The sequence below is a fragment of the Strix aluco genome, chromosome 1, assembly GCF_031877795.1.
Source record: "Strix aluco isolate bStrAlu1 chromosome 1, bStrAlu1.hap1, whole genome shotgun sequence".
In the NCBI taxonomy this organism is placed as follows: domain Eukaryota; kingdom Metazoa; phylum Chordata; class Aves; order Strigiformes; family Strigidae; genus Strix; species Strix aluco.
The window spans coordinates 137,828,773-137,847,350 of record NC_133931.1 but is presented as its reverse complement, the minus strand read 5'-3'; positions in this window follow the sequence as shown (position 1 = coordinate 137,847,350).

Genomic DNA, 18,578 nt, shown 5'->3' with positions numbered 1-18,578 from the left:
TGATTGTAATATTCACAGGATGTCAAAAAATGGTCTTAGTGTACTCTCATTTGTGATAGTATGACTAGCAGAGTCAGTGGGTTTGTCACTAGTGTAGCAGAAACACTCTGGAACATCAGGCTACTGTTTTCTCTACTCTGGGGAATTTGTACCCACATTTAATTTATTTTGACCCTGTCTTACAGAGTTTATATCCTTGAAACACAAGCATCTCACAGAGTAGAAAAAAGAAGGCTCCAAAACAGCTGAGATTGCTGATAACAGTATTTAAATAAAAGTAGCAAATTTGAGGGATAAGAAAATTTAGTGAGTATGAAGAAGGATTTTTGTGTCACATACAGGCTGTAAGAAAAGTAGGTGCTGAATCAAGAGTGGGAGGAAGGCACAACAGTGAAGGAAAGCATGGTATATGGCAGTCAGTCTGAGTCAAGGTAGTCAGCATATCTATTTGTTGCTGTCTCAGTTCTTTTGTTTCACGTACAACTCCTAGCAAGCGAATGCTGGAAATATTTATCTTTTATCCTGATATGTGTGCCTGTAAGACTCAACAGGACCTCTTGGATTACTGAGCGTGAACTCCTGTTCTTGCAAACACAGGAACCCATATAATGATCATTTAGTCTTCAGTGGTCTATAGAAAAAGGTCCACAAGACCTAACTGACCCAATCTGTAAAACATTTTCTAAAACCTTCTAATAAACACTACAAACAAGGAGTAAAAATTGCAACCAAAAGGTATCACAGGAAAAGGGGTGGGGGTGAGAGGGAAGGAAAAAAATCAAGGGCACTACTGAAAAGTAGTTAGTAGGAACCCAGATCCCTTAATACGCTCCAGACATCTGGTTTGTGCTTTGGGGTTGAAACAGTGGAGTGATAAAGCCCTGCCAGCTTTCTGTTTCTTTTGAAAAACAAATTTTAAATTCTTTGCTAGATTTTGATGGCACCTGCATTCGGTTAGTCTCACTAAAGTCAATGGAAACTAATGATTTCTGAAAAGTTCTCATTTAATTTATTCACGATTTGGGAGTTTTGAAAAAGGTTTGGGGAGGGATTGGGGTTTTTGTTGTTATTTTTTTTATATATTGACTTCACCTTTAGTTGTTTCGGTTTTCAACTGCAGGAATTTGGAAGGTGAGAGCCTTCTGGATAAAATATTCTTTTAAGAAATATATTGCCTTTTGCTGGCAGGATTACTTCCAGTAGTTGATGCTAGATTTTACATCCCTCACATCTTCCAAGCTCTCATTAGTATGATGGTATTTTTTTCTTTGCTAATAATGCCAAACTGTGACTTTGTTATGTATTTTTCCCCTTGCTAAATGCCCTCCTTCGAGCCTTACAAGTGAAAATGCAAGATTTAGTAGGCTACTTCCTAGTAAGAGAAAACAGGGTCTCTGGGGGTGGCAGGTCAGGGAGGAGAAGGTTATTTTCATTCTTTCCCAAGACTTCTCCTATAAAGGTGGAGGTCTTTGTAAGAGGTGTATTGGTAATTCTCTCATCTATTTATTCCAGCTCTTTGATATCCTTCTTAATATTAGGTTTTATTAATTTTTAAAAAATATGCCATGATTATAACCTTAGTATGCAAGAGGAGAGGAGAAATTCTTTATTTTACTTTTGTTCAAAGCAAAGCTTGAACTTGGCTGTATTAACTAACTTTCCAGAAAAAATTACCAATGTTTTTACCAGTACAATTCCTGACACTAATCCTGTCTCTTAGTCTCAAATTTAGAGAAGGTGGGACTTCAAAAACTGTAAAGATTAGGTTGTTTAAAATATGAAATGTGTCCCGCTTCTAAACGATTGAGCTGCCTTTGTGGTTGGTGATTACATAAAGCCACAAACACAGTGCCACCCACAAATACAGAAGCTTTGTACTAAGCTATATACTGTACCCTTTCATATTCTAGTAATTTGGCCAGAGGGAATAGCATCAGGGAGATACTGAGTAGAGAAGTCCTTCTAATAAGATGTCAATTCTTCTTGGAGACTAATAGCCAGCTAATGGAATTTTATCAGGGAAATGAAATAAGAGTATGACTAAGGAATCTTGTCAGGGTTTTGAAGTCCTGCCATAGATTAACATTTTTCTGGGCTGTCTCTATAGAGACCAAAGTGAAATGAGTAGTAATATAGAAGATACTTTTTCTTCAGACTTGCTCTAAGGAGCAAATATTGACAATGCAGAAAAATTTGTACTGCCCTTATTTTTTTTTTTCACTTCTGAAGTGACTTCAGTTTTCTAGACAATGCTGTTAATTCGGCAGCTTTTACAAGGGCTAAATTTGCCATGAAAGCTAAATAGAAAATCAATGGCTAACAGTCAACAACAATATGATCTACTGTGACTAATTATGTACTTTCAGCTAATCTGTGAATGCTGAAGGTCTCAGGGCGCTTACTGATGTCAATTGGAATTGGTGGTGGTGGTGGTATTGGGGCAAGTATTTCTGCTTCTTGTTTGTCAGGCAAAAGTCACTCAATGGGATGGCACATTAGCAAAATTCTGTGCCCTCGTGAAATGTCAGTGTTATCTGAGAAACTATTTGCAAGTTTTTTGTTGCTAACTGCAGGAGGTGCACTAAGTTGGGCCTTGCTGTCAAGCCTGCTTCTGATGTGGTGAAATGAAATATGTGCTCTGTGTTCCCAGACAGAGCTTTTATGACAAATGGCAGAATAATAGCCCTTGCTAATTTGTATTGAGGTATACACGCTGCTGGCTTGGTGGCATCACTGCAGCAAACTGTGAATCATGTACAAAATGGAAAAATCCCTGTTTTTTCTGTACTGGGAGTGAATACAGAAGAGGCTGTTGTCTGCTCCAGATTTTGGGCACTGATGCTCCAGCTTTGGCTTTTCTAATAAAAGAATGTAGGAAACCAAAACTGCCTTGAAGAATAAGAATAAAAATAAAAGAAAATCTGTTCCAAATACTGTTCTTTATCTGTTATTTATTAATATATTCAAATACTGTCCTGATTTTTCCAAGTTTAAAAATCAATTATTCCAATTTCAAGCACCTTAGATGTTTTCAATAAATGTTCAGTATGTGGATTCAGCTTTTTGTCTGCTCCTCTCTTCCTTTCCCATCCAGGTTTATGAAGTGTGAGTTCATAATTCATAAACCTGTTATGGAGGATCAACTGTGTCACTGTGACTTTCATAGACAAACAAAAAAAGGTTCTCTTCAGTACCTGGAAGCCCTTTAACCACTTTCCTGGCATATAAATCTTCTGTAACCTTTAATATAACAATATTTACTCCCAGGTCAATATAGAAGTTCAGTGCATTTTTTATTGTCCTTCAGGCCCTGTCCATTGGACAGGCTGTAAGACTCTTGAATAACTTGAATGAAGCACTATGCAAAAGCACCCTGCATTGCAGGAAGGACAGTTGCTGAGCAGGGCTGTGCATGTTTCTTAAGTGAGATCAACAGTTTGGCTCATGAAAAGCAGGCCTGAAACACTCAGCATGAGATGTACTGCACAGGCACAAAGTGCTTGTGGGACATTAATTCCATAAGATCAGCACAATTAGAGTCAGGCCTGGAATGTTCCAGCAATTTTCCTCTCAAATTGTATTCTTGTTTTGACATGAAAGCATTAGGTATGTAATATGCAAATTCTGGGGGAATAGCTGTTTTGATGCCAGCTTGGTTAGGTGGAAAAAAAAGCTGCTGCATTTACGCTTGGCATATGAGGAAAAGGAAAATTGTGTGGGAGTTGTGAGTAGTGATGTATTTTTTCAAGAAAGGGGTTTCACAGTGCTGGAGGAGTACTTCTCTAGAGTAGGTTTCATCCCTGGCCAATTCACAGCATTGTGAAAACAGTTCCTGTGAGTAAATCTATCGTGTTCCCTTTGACTGGGAGGAGGGAAGCAGGTGAGATGGGACCATGGTTTCCACTAAAACCCTAGGATGAATTACAAGGACAGTCTGTGGCTTTTAAGTATAATGTCTTCTGATTCCAAGTTGTCACTTGTTTTTTGTTGTAGGAGGAGAAGAACGTCAGGATGTCATCAAATGTCACAGATACTGTGAATGTAAATACTTTTTTTTTTTTTTTAAAGTTCTCCTTAGAAGTTAGAGGATCACCTTGGGACTTTCAGCTTTCTTTTTTTCTAAATTATGTTTACTATTTTGTGGTTATTCAACAAAAAGCTTCAAAATGTGACCTGAGTGTTCCTTAAAAAATTTATTCTTAAATAAAGTCACACATATTAAATGTCTTTCAAAAAAATCTTGAGATTGTTTTAAAATAGTACTATTTTTATCTCTCTAGTTAATTTTTTTTCTGTAAGCCATGTAGAATAGACACATGAATTTCTTGCAATTCAACTTTTTCTGTAAGAGCTTTCTTTGATAGCTTCTTCAGTCTTTCATTTGGACTCATTTTTCGTGCAATTTCTTTGCTAAAGCATTTTCCTCTTCCCAGTTCCCCAAAGGAGAAAGAATATAAATTATTATCTTTTCTATAGTATGTCTAAATACTACATTCATAGGTATACAAAATGCTGCCTTTCTAAAATGTGAGTAAAAAATTATCTTTTCCCCGTTATATTTATGGAGAATTCCTAGGCAAAAAATCAAATAAAGAGCAAATCTATGGTTATTTCTTCCTGATCAGCCAGTTACTGGACACAGTTTTATAAGTATGTTGAGTATCTTCATCTTTTGGTTTGATCAATACCAGCTATCCTGTTATCTTTTCTATCTTTCATTTTGTTTCCAACAGGAATAAAAGACAAAGTAGTCAAATACAAATTTTCAGGTTGCTTGAAGGTATCTCCTCTTTAAAAGACCCATTTTTTCAGTTGATGTGCATGGGAGCATTTGTTTGATCCTTAGAATAAAAATTCTACAGATACAGTCCTGTGTATTCTCCACATCAGTTTATGGATTTTTTTTCTTATTTTAGTATTTACATACTCAAGGCAAGTTTCTGCTGCATATCTTAGACCTAAGCCTGGTAAGTTCAGGAATTTGACTCTAGTCTAGAGGACTATAGATCTTTATAGAGAGAATTCATAGAATTTAATTTATAAAAAGATCTTGCTACAGGATGAAAACATGAAGTAATTCAAGAACATTCTTTGCTTCATATATACTAATTTTTTATACTAAAATTTACAATAAAATAATTAATGAACGCTATTGTTTTAAAATTACTAGGTTGGTCTGAGAAGGAAAAGATTTGGGAATTGTGTATGTGGGTTTGCATGTATACATACACAGCTGAGAAGTGGTCAGCCACTGTTAGGAAAATAAATGTCTTTTTCTCAGTCCACTGTAAAATATTTCCTTCCTGGTGAAATTATTCATGATGTTTAGGAGTACCTGTGTTCAGTATCTTGAAAGAAGAATGAAATTTTCTGATTTAATCTGGGAATCCCCTTTTGAAGATTTCCAGGGAAAAGATAGACATTGAGGGGTGACTTTTAGATTGCAGACTTCTAGTTTGTTGCCATAGGCACTCTACAAATACAAATTTTAGCAATGTCAGACCAGCCTTTGTCGACTGAAAGTGGGTAAAAGTGGTAATGGTGAAGGATCTTCATAAATGGATAATAGGAGGTTTGAACGCTTCCTGCTTCCACAAAAAACAAGTTCTTTACGGTATACTTGGGCAGAATATATATTTTTATAGCTATTCCTCCGTTCTCTGCCTCTTTTAAGGTTGTTCTTTAATTTTTGCATACAACTACTAAAAAAGTTCATCCACTGTGCCTCACTGAAGAAGTTATTTAGTAGGGTCCTTGCCAAGGTGCTACAGAATCATTCTCTGTGGGCAGAATACTTAAAGGGTTTCCTGCTGGTCTTTTTTAAATTACTTTCTTTTTTTCCTCTGTTCTTACATAAGGGCACTGCTTATCTTCAAAGTTTCTCTCTGTGTCAGTGGTTGACTCATACCCTATGTACTAGCTGGTGTAACAGCTCTTTGACCTGAACTAACCCTTTTCCAACTATTCTTCACTTGCATCTTGGCTACTCTGACTCCTCATCCAAGTGATGATTATTCTTCTTTATGTTCCATGTAGTGAAATATGATGCAGTGCCAGTGTGCTATATTTTAAATGATTTATAGAGGAGCCTGTAAATGAAACAAGAATCATATGAGAGCTGCACTCTGAACTCAGCTTATCTAATCATAGACTGACCAAAGTCTTGTTCAAAACTTAAAACTTGCTGCTTATTGCAAACAGTGTATATGCTGTTTCCCATAGATTTGCATTTTGATTCTAAAGCTCAAATAAATGGAATGGGGGAAAAAAATAGTGTTGTCAAATATCTTTACAGGCACAAGATAACATGCCAAAAAGCCAAAAAGGGATGTCAGCTGACTGGGGAGCAGAGACAGCACAGCTGGAGTTATTTTCTAAATTAACTACTGTTTGTTAAGCATATAGAAATTTTCTTCCTTGAAGGTGGTATTAAGTATTTTGCCTTTTCAGCACAGAGGGAAGATTTTTTTTTTTTTCATAATAAAAAGACTGCACACTATTATCGCATCTTACTTAGAGCAGAAACATTTGCATTAACTCAATGAATGTTTTGTCATGGGCTTTGTAGGAGCTAAACAAATTGCTGATTCCACAGCTTAATGACTACAGCCCATTTCCACATCCATCCCACTCTATTACATACCCAAAAGGCTGGTTGCAAGTCAGAAAATGAATCTCCTTTTGTTTATCCTTTCCTTGTCTCATTGTGTATATGCTATAAAAACAGGTGCTATAAAAACAGTACAAAGGATAGGCTCATTAGGAGGGTTGGCCTGCGCTTTGCCTAGTTAAGATGATAGTCTGAGACATTAAAAAATAGAGGTCCTTTCTCTGCCACAATAGTAGCCGCCTCTGTAGAGCCACATCCACAAGAGGATTTTGGTCTCACGGGATCCAAAGCCCTCAGTTAGACACATAGGCTCTGTAAACTGGTATACATAGGTATATCTGATCTGAACTCCTAAAACTCACCAAAGTGGCTGCCAAGTTTTGATAGCTCACAGTGAGAAATCCTGAGGAGAAAGTGTATTTTCAGCATACCTCCTGGCTCCATGGAGTCCAGCCACTGTTGGCAGTTACAGGCAGGTGTTAGAGCACATACGGGTGCCTTTTATTCCACAAAACATCCCACCATGTGGGATGGTAGAAGTTATCCAGTATCCAGGTAAATTGAGCCTGCATATCATTTGGCTCTGATGACTTTGTTAACAAGCATGCCTGGAGGTGTTAAAGGCCATCATGGCTTCTCCTGCTGAAGATGTTCTCCTTGTGAAAACTGAAGCTCATTGGACACTTGTTGTCTTAGTGGTTAGGGGACTCACCCCAACTTCAGGGGAGAATTTAATTTCATCCCCTCCTACAGTCAATGCCTGATGTAAAACATTTCATTACTTAAAATTGATTCCCAGGTGAATATGCTAGTTATAAGGCAGCAACGTCATGCTTCTGCCTGACCGAATGGATATTTAATTAGTCTGAGGGGATTAGTTTTAACAGGAGGTAGTCAGGCAACATACTCTAGAGTGAGGTATAGCTGAGTAGGTAGAGCATTCCCCAGGGAAATGCAAGTTCACATGTCTTCAAAGGGGAAGAGAAATGTATGTGCATTACCAATACCTTGATACAAATACCTCAAAACACTACGCTCCTGGATAGGAGGATAGAAATGTATGATATCTTAGTTTTGGTTTTTTGGTTGGTTGGTTGGTTGTTTTTTTTTAATGTGGGATTCAACTCTCCTGGTAAGACCTTGGGGTGCCTGTTTGATTGAAATCTGCAAAGCATAAAGGCAGAAAAAATATTTCCTTTACCCAGACTTTAAGATGTCTGTAAAGAATGAGGTGATCTGTATCCATGTGTTATTCCTACTCTGATAAAAGAACTGAGGCATATGGTCCTGGCTGCTGAGCAATAATCCAGCAGGGTTTTGAAGATGTTATTCACAGGACCAGGTGGACTCCAGGCACTGTGCATGTGTGGTTTAACACAACTGCAAGACTGGAGGCAGATTCTAACCCGGGACATGCATGTTGCACTGGTAACATTAAGAGTTGTAATGTCTTTGGCCACCCTGTCCCCCTGGGAAAGTCTGAAGATGACTGCATTGCTTTCTTGAGGAGGCCCAGGTAAAATGAAAAGTAAGACACATGAAAATAGGAGAGGAGAAAAAATGAGATATTATTATGTACAGAAAAAAACACAAAGATGTTAACTAATGCATCTTTAAGAAATGAATGTTTTAGAAAATAATTTGATCTGTATTGAATTGATGTATTATTCTCTTTTACCTTTAAACTTCTGCAATTTGGACAACTAGTCAAAATCAAGAGTTTCACCTGGACCTGGATTTTAATCTGTATATATATAGGCGCAACAAAAATACAAAAACCTGTCCCATGCAAGTGAAAGGGAAGTGAGGGGTTCCAGTCTATGTGTTCCAATTTTGCTTTACGTGCATTTCCAGGTGGCTAGTGGTATCTGCTAGTAATTGGGAACCCAAGTTTCCAGTAAGGTTAGCAGCTGCAGTTGGAACAAGGCTGCTTTCTTTGTGAGCATCTGCCCAGACCCTTATTTCCCAAGAGATTTTGAAAGCATTTTGGCTTTTCTAGGTTTGGATAAGATCTAAGCAGCTCTGGAATAATGCTGATACCATGTATGCGAATACACAAATGTCCTGAAACAATTTTCCTCCATTGTTCTGATTTTTATTGAGAAAATCCTTTTCTTCCCCCCTTCTTTTTTTCCTGGAACTAACAAGTACCAATTGTTCTCTGTTACTGAATACAGAGAGGAGCAGAGTACTCTGCTTTCTATTGTTTTGTTCATGTGGCTAAAATTTGATATTAGATTTTTACTCATACAGAAGCGAGTGGCAATGTAAATGTTTCTTGTAATGATTCTAGGCAGATGGCTTGTCCCCCCAAAGTAGATATCCACTAAAATTCCCCTCCAAAAATAAACTTTTTGTCTGTAAAGAGGGAAGTCATTGATTTAAACTTTTCTTCTGCTATAGAACTTTGAAATCAGTTGCAGCAGAGATAAGAGCTGTACCCATTAATTTGCTAGCTCTGTTAAGACAGACTAGATATAACTATGTTCAAAATGTGTTTCTTTCCAAAAAGCAAGCTTTTTTTTTTTTTTTTTTTTTTTAAATATACTGGAGTATTATAAAGTGCTAGTCCAATGTAAGATACACAATACTCCGGGTTTTGAGATCATCATCCCAGTATGGATGGAATGTCATTTAATTCAGTAGTTCCCAGCACTCACTTTCAAAATAAGACAACTGTCTAATGCAAACTAAATATTTATTTTCTGTAATCCCAATATCAACACAGTTACTAAATTTAGAAACAGATACGTTATAAAGGATCAGTACCTCTTTTAACTTCCTGAGTTCTGGATACTGCTCACAGTTAAAGTGATTTGGATCTGGAGACAAACCTCTCTGTATATTCATGTTTTCCTTCAGATTGCATTACATTCACATCTTCTCTGCAAGATTTCTCATCATTTATAACCTAATGATAATATAACATTGCACTTAAGAAATGCTGGTGTCCCTTGGGTATGGCTAGCTGGAGCCATCTCCTGTTCAGACAGTAAACAGACTGTGTTTAATGACCATCCTTTCTAACTTAAACTTGGGGTTTATTTATTGCTTTGGAGTTGTTACCTTCTAACTTTACAGGTGGAGATCCAAACCTGAATGTATAGTCTTTTGCATATGAAACTTGTAATTCTAGTGAGTGTATATCCCAGTTAACAAACTTCATACAAGCTTTGGTCTCTATAGATTAATATCGCAAATAAGTACAGTTTTAAAAAACAAGTAACCAGTTTCTGTATTCTTCAGATTTAATAAAAGGAACATAAAAAAATCTAATTTAGGTAAACATTTGTTCAAGCTACCAGATTTCTCCATTAGTTTTAAATTCTCTCAATTGAAGTATTTAGTTTGTCTGTGCAGTAAAATTTGTGACTGTCTTGTGTTCCTTGTGGGAGAAAAAGATATGGTCTGATGCAGATATTGAAGGTGAACATGGAATCCTTTGTATTTGATATTCAATAGAAAGTTTATTGTATTTAATTTACAGATAAGGGCTGTTACTAAATTAGTGAATAAGACCTTTTTTGCACTTATCAGAGTGAAGAAATACTTCAGAAATCTGAGCTAAGTAAATGTTGATTCAAAGAAAGTGAGAGAGAGAATAAGTATAGATGTTGTCATGGAATCCTGATGCCAAAAATGAACGTCAGGTTCATTACTTTATCACTGAGAATAAGAAAATTCCCTCAGTCCAGAATCCTTGTCCTTCTAGGTTGTTTCTCAACCAGCTAACCTTACCTTGGAGCAAAAAGGGGTTTTTTATTGCTTATAAGTGATCAAATTTCTTAGGTAGACAGGAAGTCCAAGCGAGCCAGAAGTACAGAAAATGCAAGAAACCACATATTTGAACAAAGGTGAAAGAAAAGAAAAACAAAATAGAAAAAAACCTCATATTTATTGGGAAACCTTAAATGAATTTAAAAGCTAGCTTTCTATGACACTGGATTTGGTGACTTCAGCTGTATCTTAGGGATTCATTCTGTCATACACCAAATCAATCTCTAAGCACAGGGAATGGTTTTAAGGAATTATAATATTTTTATGTTGAATTTGAATTGCTTATGTTTACCAGATAACAATACAGGGGGTATAATAGCTATGCAAAATGTAAGTGTGATGGATCTTATCTTCTTTAAATTTTTAGCAGAAATGTCACATCATCACTGCAAATAACATTCTGACTTGAGACTCGCTAGGAAACAGCGCTCCTACACTGCATACAGCTAGGGACAACTGGAGGAATAGAATACACAATGATCCTTCTGATTAAATTATTTATGAATTGTGCTTATGAATGAATCTTCAACTTGGATCAAGACAGCTGGAGCTCAGAATTTTAATTTAATACTTTTGTATGGTTCTGGCTTCTATCCCTTAATGCAAATAACTATTTCAAATTCACATTTTCATCTTCCTCCTTGGCTGTGAGAGTTAAGTAATTGTGACTCCACTAGCATATACAGGGGGCACAGAGTTGACATTTGAGGGGAGAATTACTGTTTAAGGACCAGCCACCTATGAACATCAGCAGTTTCCTACCCAAAGTGGCTGTGTTAGTCTTAATGCAGTCTCGTAGATTCGCTGCAAAACTTGACTGGTTATTTGGAAAAGTCTGCTGAGATTGTTGGGTTCAAGGTGATTTAGAAGTATAAAGGAAACCCTACACATGGAAGATTTTTTTTTTTCATTTTGCTTGAACGGTCAGATATCCATTGAAATTTTCATTTAAAAATGTAATTTTGGGGTTGAGTCTATGTGTGTAAAGTTTGATACCAAATATGTTTTTGTTCATAATGAAGTGTGATGGAGATCTAGCACCTCTAAAAGTCTATAATACATGTACACATTCAAAAAATTCACTGCTAGTAATTGACAAAAAATTACATAAATTTGTGAGATCATGGAAAAAATTACTTTAAAACTTTCTTACTATAGGTCATTTCAGTTACATTCTTGTGAAACGTGCCTTGTCTGTATTTCTTTATTGGACTCTTAATATAAGGGAAGTTGAAATTCGGAACGTATAATTGGATCAGTAGGGTGTCCTTATGTATGAAATAAGCAGTGCACCTAACTGATAGATACAAATGGTGTACAAAGGATGTACCCTTCTGAAACAAATGCCTGGCTGTCTTCCTGGAAGTGGCAAGAACAGGTGCCCCTGGAAGCCCCTGTAGTAGCTCTGTCCATACTGCTGCAGGGATCTAAAATTAACTATGTAGGGTCTCTTTCTGGAAAATATCTGTCGTGGACTAGTTAAGGAATTTTTCTGCTAATATTTGGGGGACTGGTTCATTAGATGCCTGAAACACTAGACACCAGCTGGATTGCATCCCAACATCTTTGTAAAACCCAGGGAGGCCACATCAAAGCAGCCCGAGCCTCGCACTTTACGGATCAGCATCTGAACACTTTCTTATTAACTCCCCGTTTTCCTGTCCTCTCCTTACATTGTGCAGCATATTTTTGCTCTGCTTTTCAAAGGCATTATTGATACTGATTTTCATTTTCTCTTTGAAGTGGCTGCAAAATACATGGATCCATCTGAGAAGGAGTGCTCCTGAGTTGAAATGAGACCTGGACACTAGCTTTCTTTCAAGAAGAGACAAGTAGAGATGATGATAACACAGGATTTTTGTAAATAAGATCCTGTGTCTGGGTTAACTTTTGTCTGGGGGCTGTTGGTGAAAACATCCCAAGTGCCACCCTGCTAACCACTCTGTATTGAAAGCCTGTGCTCAGTGAGGAGGGGAAAAAGAAAAGAAATTTAAAAAATGATGTTTAGCATTTGCATAGAATTTTCACAGGAATGTTACAAAGGAGCACAGCAGCCATTTTGACTCTCTCACAAGGCCACCTTTGCATCTGCACAGCTATATATTTGCTAGAAAATGAAGTGCAGTTAAGAGACTACCGGCACTTTGCAGCTCTTCTGTTTTGCTCATAGGTTTATGCATTGTTAATTTGGAAACAAAGCTATTATACTTCAGATGGTGTTATGGATTTGATAAAGGAAGCACCATGATAGATTAAAATACCCTCCTTTCAGGCATTGCAAATTGCCAAAGCAGTTGTATTTAGGCTCAGTGGGTCATTTATCTTCAAACTACACAGCTGACTCGGCACTTGGGTGGGTTGAGAAGTAAGTGGTTCTGATATTAAGGAGCCCAAGGCTTCTTTTCTCCTTGAGAGACTTGCATGTCAGCTGTGTTAGGTTTTGTCTGCTGCTACTCTTTTCAAGCAGATGGTAAAACTTCACCTCAGCTGGGTGGTTGGGACCCTTTCAGCATTTAGCAAGGCTAACCAATTGAATTATAACTGATTGTGCCTGCGGGTGTCGAGTAGAATATGATTTATGATTATGGTGTTTTAAATATAGTCTGTGGAAGGTACCAGAACGTAACACTGAATATATTTTGAAAAATCCAGAGAAAAAAACACTCACTCACAGAAAACCAAACAGAATAGTTTAGAATGAGATAAGGTCCCTTCTATTGCAAACAACTCCATCATAAACATTTTGTCTATTGTAGATGTGCTCCTGCATATAATTAGTCTGCATGTTTAGTCTTCATTATATCTTGAAGTTATTTAAACATAAAATTTGCACAGAACGTAGCTCTTTGCTGTAATACATGCAGTTTAGGAAATGCAGATTTCAAAGCTGGAGTCTGTATAGATGCTGAAGCGATAAGCCCGAAATAGCAGAGTACATTCAATGAGGTTATTGCATCGGCACCTCAGCAAGCACTTCTGTTCAGTTAGGCATAAAGCCTGAGGGTAAAGTAACGACCATTGTGGGATCAGCAGTTCTATTTTTAGACAGCTCTTTTCCAAACCTTATCCTCTTACAACACAGTATTTGCTAAACTGGAAATAATACATCCCAAACAATCTGAATAGCTAGAGATCATGAGTATTCATGCTGCAATGTAACAATATATATGCATCTTTCTTAAAAGAACATCCCTTAAAATTAAGTTAAAATGTGTTTATTCACAATGAATGTCTTCAGATAAATTTCTAGCACGGGATATCTTATTTTCAGCTGTTTAGTAATCCTGCTTAATTATGCCTCTGCTGAAACTGGGAAATGTTGTAGAGAAAAGTGATTAGGAGAAGCTGAGCATTTGCTGCAAGGTACTATTGTGAATACAATAAAAAAGCTGCCAGTCCTTCAATAAAGCCTGTTTAGTAATATACAAAATCTAAACCAACGTGTACCTTGCAAACGACATTTTTAGTTGCATGATCTACATTTCCTTTGCACTGGCAGAAGACAGATGAGGTCTGCAACCTTACAAGAAGAATATAGTGAATGTTATACTGAAAATAACAGAGAGGACAAGTGTAGCCATTTTTAGTTCAGAAAGCATCGGTGAATGTGTTGAAATATGTGTTCACTTTTTCTGAACACTCTGATGAAATGTTCTTGTTAGGTAGTGAACCGCTCAGGAGGGGAGCATGCTCTACGTGCTCACAATGGGCAGGACCAGAAGACAAAAATTTGTCTGCAATCCAGTACTTACTATATGTTGTTCATGACCATTCACTATTGGCACCATGGGTTTAATCATGTATGTTATCTTATTGTTTCCTGCTGGGATAACCGAAGCTTCATAACTCTGAAACTCTTAAGAATGTTTTGGGACCACAGTTTGTTAACTGTATTTTGTAAAGTCTGCTATCAATTTAGATTAATTCTTGAATATTTTCTCACATTAACATTTGTGAATAGCATGCAACCAAGTGTTAAGAAAACTGTATGGTTTGCAGGTGTAAGTAAAGCAAATGGAATAAAATATCAGCGGTATTTTTGGCAATACTTTCTCTTATTTCCTACATGTATTCAGCTTTGACAACCTGCTCAAATGTGTTTTGTTTTCCTGAGGGTAAAGAAGGCAGGCAAATACACATACCTTGCTCAGTGTGCTATTCACACTCTCTGAACACCTCATACCTTATGGGGGCACTTATATTTCTTTTCGTGGAACAGTAAAATTTTCACTTTTGAAAATGAGGTCTCAAAAACTGTAATGTACCACAAGCAGAGCAGAGCAGAGGAGAGAACAGAAAGGCAGCCTTTCCTCCCCCGCCAGCCTCTTCCCAAAATTCTCTGTCCATCTGACCAAGCAAAAACTCCTTCCTGACCACAGCTTAGCACTCAGTTTGACCCTCAATGTGTGAGGAACGTGCTCCACCAGGCAACCAATTTCTTGCTTACTGGAAGAAGTATAGGTGTCTCTAGCCAAAATCTCATCTGTACCTATGTCCTGCCCACAATGCTTTGCAGTAGGAGCTGGCCTGAAATGCATATACAGGCCTGGAGTCCTCATAATGGTGATCGCAGTTCAGGTTTGGTTTTGATTTTCCAGGAATATTAGAGAAAACTCAGACAGAAAGATTCCCAAAGAATGTGCTGCACTACAGCATCTTACTAGTTATGCTAAAGCTTAAATCACACTGTATAAACAAAAGTCAGTTATTTACAGTGATCAACAAAAGCGGTTGCATTTAATCAAATGTTTTCTCTAAAAGGCAAGCAGTTTGACTGTTAAAGGACATTATCAGAGACTATTTAAATGAATCAGAACATACTTGTTCATATTTCTAGAGCCTAAACAGCTTCTCATGTGAACTGTGAAGTGCCATTTGAGAACTGAGATATTGAACTGTTATTATTTCTCCAAGTTGTTGGTTTCAGAGCAACGTTACAAATGCCATTGCAAGGGATAATTTTAAAAATGAAAAATTATGAGGCAGCCCCACATCAGTATTTTAGAGAAGCTAAAGCACCACTGAAACTCAGAATTTGCCTGAGTTTTCACCTCGTGGGGACAAGCAAGACTTCAGAGGTCCTTTTGTAGCATCCAACAGTGACATATCTTACAAGAGAATCACAGGATATTCTGAATTTAAGAAGGGGTCTTAAAGAGCTAGATTTATGCAGGTGACAAGTCATGGGTGTTATGGGCCTCTGGAAGGCAGAAAATTTGTTATGTTTTGCCCCTGTACTCTTCATCAAGGATGAGATTACACTATGGTAATGATAGAAAGTTAAATTTTCATTAGTACTTGTTGGTATTTCTGGTTTGGGTCTTTTTTGTTTTTTTACTCACTTAAGTAAAGCTGAATCTAGTGCAAGCTTCCACAGACATTAAAAAGAAGTACCCTGAAGGTACAGAGGCTATAGGTACACTGCCCTTTGTAGGGTCTTGTCTGTGATGTCAAACCCTCAAGTCTTTTGAGGTAGACAAGTCATGTTTTTCCTGCAGGTGGAAGTACAGGTGGCTACTGTATGCTGTGTCCATTGTCCCATAACTATCTTCACCCATAACTATATTATATCCTACATGCAACCCTTCTGCCTCCCTGGTAGTGGGTGCCCACAACAGTGATACTATAAGGTCCAAGCCTGAGCTAAGCCCTCTTTGCTCTTGCAGCCACGCTGCTCATGGCTCTGGGGCATATTAGAACAAATAAACTCTCATAGCCATCATCATCCCATGGGATGGGGCAAGGCTGGGCAGAGCTTGAGCTCTACATCACCCTCAGGGATGGAGAGGGAGGGGATGTCCTCCTGCGACCCGCTGCTTTTAACCTCTTGCAAATGTAACTGAAAATTTGACTCATTGCAGTCTCTTCTTCACTGAACTGTGGTTTTGAGTGTGAGAAGAGTACCTGCTGCATCTATGGAGAGCAAAGTAGGGTGGCTGTGACACTTATAGGAGATGTTCAGAAAGGATAACGGACAATGATTGACACCTCTTCTAACGCTAGATGAGGGTCTGCAGGAAAAAACAAACAACTGAAAACCCCTATTCATTTCAGCAGGGAGAGAAACGTGTCTCAAGATAACAGGAAAAATGGTTCTTACAAGCAGAATTTGACCATTGAAACTAAAACCAGACCACTTAGGAAATGATTCCTGCTAACTGTTCTTTCCTATGTATGTTACACCAGAGTACAGCCTACAAGAAAGAAATAACACTTCTATTAATTTCAAGGAAGTCTGCAATCATGTAGTGCTTTATGTAATAGTTATAATGTTAAGTGCTAAAGCACATAATTTCTTATGGTTTCTGTAAATCGTCTAGAGATTTACTTTTTTTTCTCCTTCAGCTCCTAAAATACCTTTTAAACTATCAGTTAAACTATCTGTGTTTTGTAACTCTTTCTTTTGTGTTACTCTCTTCTATCATGTTTATCCATATTTTACCGGTACATGTTCATGCTGTTTGCCACTCCTGCTCAGATGATGGGTTTGACAAAACAGACTTGCTTACTTGTAACTTAAAGGGCTTGACTGGGCTCTGTAAAGTCTTCTGGAGTATACTGTGACCAAAGTGTCTATTTTAGTGTGACAATGGAGTAATAAAGATATTTGTATTTTAGTTGAAACACACATTTCTCATTTAAAGAATGTGAACAAATAGATGTGAATATCCTTAAGAATAGAAATGCAACAGAGTTGTTATGCTAGTGGAGGTACAAATTTTGTCCCTTTAAAGCAATTCATAATTTGAGTCTGACTGGTATCTAATTAATGCAAGGCATAGACTCAAAATCAAGATGCAGTGAAGAAATATCAGAACCGTTTTGTTCTTGATACTTAAAAAGAAACAGCGCTGTTTACTGCAGGAGACCAGAGAAGGCCTGATCCTCAGTCTTGTAGGGAAGACAGATTTATGTTTAGCTATAGTAGTCCTCTCTTGTATTACCTGACCCTGTCATTTAGAAACAAATCACAGGAAACAAAGTTAAGAGGGACTATGAGACCTCCTCTTCATGAGCAAGACCATGTCTATTGTTTTCCTGCATAGCCTCTTGCCACTTTTTCCCTCCCCCAGTAAAAGAGAGACAACAGCATCATCCCAAGAATCTGTTTCGGTAATTAGCTGTTCAAACCAATGAAAAGTTTTTACAGTGTCTAACCTAAAGCTTCCTTGCTGCACTTGAATCCAGTGCTTATTTGTTTTATTTGTAGCTTATTCCTTTTTTTTTTTTTTTTTTACAGCTCCCTTATATTCTTTGGAAAACTGTTACCTTCCTAATAGAGCCGTGGCAGATAAGGGAGGTAAAGTAAGGTATTGTCCACATGCAGACAGGATGACTGAGAGAAAGGACAAACAGAATACAAGGGGGAGCTCCTGTGATACATGTTGCCAGTTTATATCTTTAAACCTTTTCTTGATAGAAGTGGTATACGCTAGTACAGCTGCTCTCATTTTGCAGCAAGGTTATCTGAAGGGTCTGGACAGGTACTGCTGGGAGCTGGCACATTATACTTAGTATTCTGCTTGAAGGAATAACTTGTTAAAAGCAAGCCTCTTCTCTGTACTTGAGTTTGTTGGTAGAGAACAAGCAACATAAACATTTAGGATTAGGGTTAGGTCTAGAATTAGGGTTTGCCTTGGAATGCCAGGAAAGATGAGCTGCAGTTACTGCTGAGTTTCCATAAGTTTTCTTCCCTAATATTACAGCTGGTTCAGCAAGGGGACAGACAAACTTGACACAATTTGTCTGGGAAAGACCAAGAGTTCTTGATTAGAAATAAAGTAATGTTTGGAAATAAAGGGAGGGTTAAACTATAGTGTAGTTAGGTTTGCTAACCTGTCTTAAAGGACCCAAAACTTGATGGATTTGATTTATTTCTTTAGAATTAAGTCAAATACTATCATTATAATCCTAGATTAGGATATAAATTTCCAGCATACTGCCTTGAAAGTTAATGATGTGTAGTAATCTTTTACCCTAGAGTTAATTATTTCCAGTTAAGGGCTAGAAAGAAAGTTTAAATAAAGGTACCAAAAATCAAAGAGGTGCTGAGCTGCAATTATTGCTGTGTTTGGAAAGGTTTGGAAGGTAGCGACACTCTTTGGCCACTGGTATTTCAAAAAATAAAGCCTATTCTTGAATGTAAAGCCTTGACTTTACATGAGAAAAGTGCACTACCAGAGACCACAAC